Source organism: Nicotiana tabacum, chromosome 20 (assembly GCF_000715075.1).
Source record: "Nicotiana tabacum cultivar K326 chromosome 20, ASM71507v2, whole genome shotgun sequence".
Classification (NCBI taxonomy): Eukaryota; Viridiplantae; Streptophyta; class Magnoliopsida; order Solanales; family Solanaceae; genus Nicotiana; species Nicotiana tabacum.
In genome coordinates, this window is record NC_134099.1 from 137,562,793 (window position 1) to 137,568,792 (window position 6,000).

Sequence of the window (6,000 nt, forward strand, 5' to 3'; positions counted from 1 at the left end):
TGTCTAAAGTGATTTAAAGGTTTAGGTCCTGTAATGACTTGTAAGAATCTTATCCAAATCATTTAATGTCTTAGTTGGAAGGGTTGAGGAAATAAACCTCACTGTTCAAGAACGTCCAAGCTTCATTCCAATTTCAGAACAATTCGTCCAAGCTTCATTTCAAATCAAATCAATTCTTCCAAACTTCAACGTTAATCCTTCAAATTCTTAAGGAATTCAAACGTTTTCCTCTCAGTTTCAAGGAAACCAAAAGTGTGATTTCGTTCCAAAATTTTTAGAACCAGAAAATAATTTTCATCCATGAATTTCTAAGGAACAGAGGCAAATTTCGTTCAATCAACAAAGGTTTTCCAACGAAATATTATATGGAGTTTTTCCTACTCCAGGTATGTTAAGGCTAAGCCCTTATTTCATTTTGCATGATCTTGTCATTACACGATTCTGTTAATAAGCAATAAAGAAAAATTCATATACCGGAATTTACGTATATTTTGCTAGTCTCGCAAATTGCGTATATTTTTCTAGTTTTTAAGTTATAATATTTTTCTTATCGGGACTTCATATTCAGTTGAGTATTTTCTTCTTCCAGTCAAGAGAGCAGAGAATTTATATATATACAGTATTAAAAGTATTTTCATTACCATCGAGCTATAATCGATAGGCAGGCCCCTATTGGGCAACCTCTGATCAGATGGTAAGTTATATATACCGAGCCTACTGTGGCTGAGCGCTTATAAGCGAGACCAGTTGGTCGAGATACGGAGCCTAGTATGGCCGAGCGCCTATGAGCGAGTCTACTACGGCAGAGCAGTTACATATATACCGAGCCTACTGTGGCCGAGCGCTTATGAGCGAGCCCAGTTGGTCGAGATATAGAGCCTAGTATGGTCGAGCACCTATAAGCGAGCCTACTACGACAGAGCAGTTATATATATATATATACCGAGCCTTATAGGGCCGGACAGCTATTTTACTTACTATATTGAGGGAGTTGAGTCAGTATCAGCAGGTAAGCATACCTTCAGATTATCTTTGACTTCCAGCTACTTGCAGTTATTATATTATTAGTTCAGTTTTAGCTTTCAGTATATTGCCTTACATACTCAGTACATTATTTCGTACTGACATCCCTTTTTTAGGGGCGTTGCATTTCATGCATGCAGGTCAGATAGACAGACGGGTAGGCCTCTTCAATAAGTATTGCCCGAGTTCAGCTTGATCGGTAAGCTCCATGTCTTTTGAAGTTTTTGGGTCTAGAGCCTTATGTACATCTTGTATATATATGCATATATGTTATGAGTAGGTCGGGGAACTGTTCCGATCATAATATATCCATCAGTAGAGGCTTGTAGACATATCCTGTCAGTTAGTGCAATATGTTGGGCTTCCAGGCCTTGTATGTATATTTGGTTGGTTTGTCAGCTGTAATAGTTATGACGGCTTTGTCGGCCTATATTGACATTTAGTCAGCATTCGCAGTTATCTTGCAACGTGGCCCATGGCCAAAGTATGACATCATATGTTCAGAGTCCCTTAGTTGCAAGTTGGTACATAAGGATAGGTGAGGCACTAGGTGCCGGTCTCGCTCCCCCCCAGGTTCGGGGCGTGACAATACTTTTGACACACTTTAGACCTAAGGAGTCTAAGGATACCGGGGGTTCGACATAAGGAGGCAAGAACACATTAGGAGCAAGGCGGAGAATTCTTCTACGAATTTTTTACTTCCTTCTTCCTATTTTCATTATTGATTATGAATTCTAGTATTGTAGTTTTGCATACTATTATGAATAGCTAATTTGTTATCTAGATGGTTTTGCACTAATTTTGGTTAGATTTGGAGCATCCGGAGGCCGATTCGAGGGGCAAAGGCATCGCGAGCTAGAGATTTGGACCGGGTAGAGGTGAATAATGATTGTAAATGTTGTCCTGAGGGTATGAAACCCCGAATTGCACATTGTTGTGCTATATTGAGGTGACGCACACGCTAGATGACGAGCGTGGGGTCGTGCACCGTTGGGGGATTGTGACTTAATCCATCTCGTATGACTTTTTTACTGCGTATTTGATTAAAAACTATCTGATATCATCAGTTGTCAGGACTTGGAGTGAAATCAGTTCTATTTTCAGGCAACCCCACGTTTTGGGCTGAATGCCATATTTGGGCCTTGTGCCAACTATTTGGACGCTTAGGGGATTTTTATTGATATTTCCTCACTGTTTAGACTTTATACTTGAACTCAGTCATGTTATATTCTACTGTTTTCATAACTCAACCATGTTTACTTTGTTTTAACACATTAAATGATAATTTGGGCTAAGTATCATGTTTTATTGTTGCCCAAGCGACTTATGTGATTCTGATTGAGTAAGGCCGAGGGCCTGTGTTATGAGGATACACTGATTTATGATTATGAGGCCGAGGGCCTGAGATTGTACGCCACGATGTGGCTTGTTGATATGAGGTCGAGAGCCTACTGATTATGCCACGAGATGGCTTGATATTGTGCTTGGGCCGTAAAGGGCCCCTCCCGGAGTCTGTACACCACCAGCGAGCGCGGGTACCCATCATGATATGAGACATAGCCCGAGGGGTTAGTGTTGTTCCATGATATTGCCCGAGGGGCGGATTCTGTTGACATTATGCCCGAGGGGAGGATTTTTATTTGTTTATCTGTTCTAGCTGCTTCTCATTTAATTGTTTAACTATTAAAAAGGTTTTTTAAAGAAGCTTCTTCTGAACTAAGTGTTTTTACATGTTTTCACTGCTTTATTACTTTTACTGGTTTTATACTGCTTCTTTATAGTATGTTGATGTGCTTTTATGTGATTTTTTTCCGCTCAGTCTTCATTTATTATTATTACTCACTGAGTTGGAGTACTCGCTTTACTCCCTGCACCCCGTGTGTAGATTCAGGCGCTTCAGGTCCTGCTTGTGAGGGTTGAGAGCTTCCAGCAGACTTCAGAGATTCACTAGGTAGCTGCTCGGCGTCCGCAGCCCAGTGCTTCTCCCTCTATCTTATTTTCTTCTGTTTGGGTTATGTAATAGTTGTGTAGACTCTTCCAGACTTGTAATTTTTATGATAGATGCTCATGACTGGTGACACCCTGATGTCGGGTTATGTCTATTCCGCAAACTGTATTATTCACCTTATTTTATTATTATTATGTTAAGACTTAGTTTTTATTATTTAATTTCTTAAAAATGAATTGGAAGTGTGTCATCTGGCCTTGTCTTCACGAGAGGTGTCATCATAACCGGGTCCGGGTTAGGGTCGTGACAATAGTAGCCAATATGAGCATGAATTGGCTGCAGAAACTGCCATTATATTGGAGGATTTAAAAAAATACGGGGATGAGCTAGAGGAGAAGGCCAGAGTAGAACACCAACAATCAATTGAGCTAGATTTTGAGGATGCCGATGTCATAGAAGAGATACTAGAGTTAACCAAGGATATTGAGGATACATATTTAGTTGACTCTAGTATCATTGATGCTGAGTATGTTGACAATCCCAATGTTCATGTAGTAGAGCGCATTGGTCTACACTCCAAGCATTTTTCCACATTATTTTTGGATGATGATATAGAAATAGAGTCATCCGAGCCACTTGAGGAGTCAAGGGATGAGGAACAAGGTGCTTACATTCTGGAATTCTTCTTGCCAGAGGGGATTACACACCTCATCTAAAGTCCAAGAAGTGCAGAATACTATATTATTTTATTGGGCCAGTCAGATTCATTCTACCGCACCAGGAGCATGATCACATAGCATAATCAGAACTAGGGGTCCAATTCACAAGTTCAAAGTGGATGCAGAAAGTGATTCGCGACGTGCCGTGACGCTAAATCAAGCACTTGTTGGGAGGCAACCTAGCTTTACTGCTTTCTTTTATTTTATTTTTTTATTTTTTCAATTGTATTATTTTTGTAGTGTCGATCTATGATTTTCTAGGAGCATGGAAAACAAAACTATTGGAAGGATGCAACAACAGACCAGAAGGTTGGAAGTAAGTGTGAGGTACCCGTACGAAAGACCAAGCCTGGGAAAAGTCTGAGTACCCCATAAGCTGCTAGTGCTTTGGCTTTTGGCCTACCAGGGAGTTTCTTTGATCCTCTTATTAGTACGGTGTGCATTGGGGACAATGCACAATTTTAAGTGTGGGGGTGAAGAGATTGTCTGGGTGATTTTCTATGCTACTTTAGCTGTGTTAGTTTAATTGAATAATTTAAAAAAAAGATTAGTCTTTTCCTGACGATGGATCTATTAGACAATTTTCTTGAGGGATTTAAGTCTAAAAAGAAGAAAAAAGGATTGTAGGTAGTGTAGTAATTCCCCCTTGATTTTTCTTTGTACCGCGGTTCTTTTCCAAGGGTTTTATTTGAACTGGGTGTAGTTAGTTTTATTTTTTTAGGAGTAGGAGCTAGTGTGAGATGAATTGAATTGCAACGATATCTCTTAACTTTGTTATTCCTTGAGAATAGTCAGTACTTTGGTTGTGATGCTTAGGCTCAATATTTGAATCTTGTAGAAGTACCTTAAATTGTATAACCTTAACTTTGCTTAACTGCTTTGACTAGACTGTCTTGATGAATCCAATCCTGAGTGAGTTATGTGGCATGTGTGTGTAAGATTTTGTGTTATTCTGTGTATTGCATTTGATGTCTAGAACTTGCCCTGTGTGTGTGCAAAGCGAAATAGTAATTTTGTTTAGTCTTGGAAGTATATAGGCGTTTCTTCGTCGAGCCAGCTATGTATATTTTACCCGCCTAATTGTTATGTATCGTAGTTAACCCCTTTGAGCCTGTAATCTTGTTTCTTTGGCAACCACATTACAAGCCTTACCCTTTTGTTTGAACTAACCTTCTATTTGAACTTTTCAACCTCTCATGAGCACTTGAATTGTATGAACTTTTAAATGTTAAAGTGTGGGGTGGTTGGTTTGTCTTTTGAGTGGAACTACTGAAATTAGGAGAAAAGTGCATTGTTTTGAAAAGGTAAGAGCCACTTGAATTGAAAAAGAAAGAAAAGTAAAAAATAGTTGTGTTGTCGTGAAAAAAAATATTCCTTGATAAGAGGTAACTCTTGATGTAATTGTGCTTAAATAAGTTGGGAGTTAATGCAAATTGATGTGAAGGTGGAGTTATGGTTTGACATAATTGTGGGATTTCAACTATTAAAGTGTATGTATTAAAGTGTGTAGGGAGGTGTAGTCACTCTTATAGCTAAATGTATCCTACCCAGCCCGCAGCCTACATTACAACCAAATAAAGTCTTACTTGATCCTAGACTAAATGAGCTCGATTCGTACAGTAGTACACTACGGACAAGCCTATGGTGCATCTTTTATGGAATATGAATGTTATTTCTGAGAGTGAATGAATTCTTTCTATCTTGAGTTCCTAATTGTTCTTAAAGTTTATGGTGTGTGGAACTACTCTCTTTTGTTGTGTGAGGGCATTTGATTCATGAAGGAAAGGTAATGTTAGTGACCTCTATGTTAGAGTAAGTAAGTAAGTTGTGAATAATATTTGGCACTTGTGAGTCAATTCTTGAGGTGAAGATGTTACGCTTTTGTGCTTAGTCTATTTTAAATATTATTGGTATAATGATTTAGGAGAGTTGTTTAAAAAGGTCGTATCTTTATGAAGTGTATTTTGATTGCTCGAGGACGAGCAATGGTTTAAGTGTGGGGTGTTGATGATCGGCTATAATTGCGTATTTTAGTCGCTTATTGCACTCTAATGTACTGCACTTTAATTAAGTTTGAGCTTTAATCGCTAGTGTTTTGCACTAATTGTGTATTTTATTCCTTGTAGGAGTGATTCTGAGATATGTAGGTATTATGGAATGAATTCAACTGATTTGGAGCTTTGAAGTCTGAGTAAAACTCCAAGAAATTAAGCCGGGATCGTGTTCGGGGATCAACGGATGATAGTTAAGAACGAAACGGAGAATCGAGCGGGCGTACGGTGTATTGACTAGTAAAATACACATAACGTT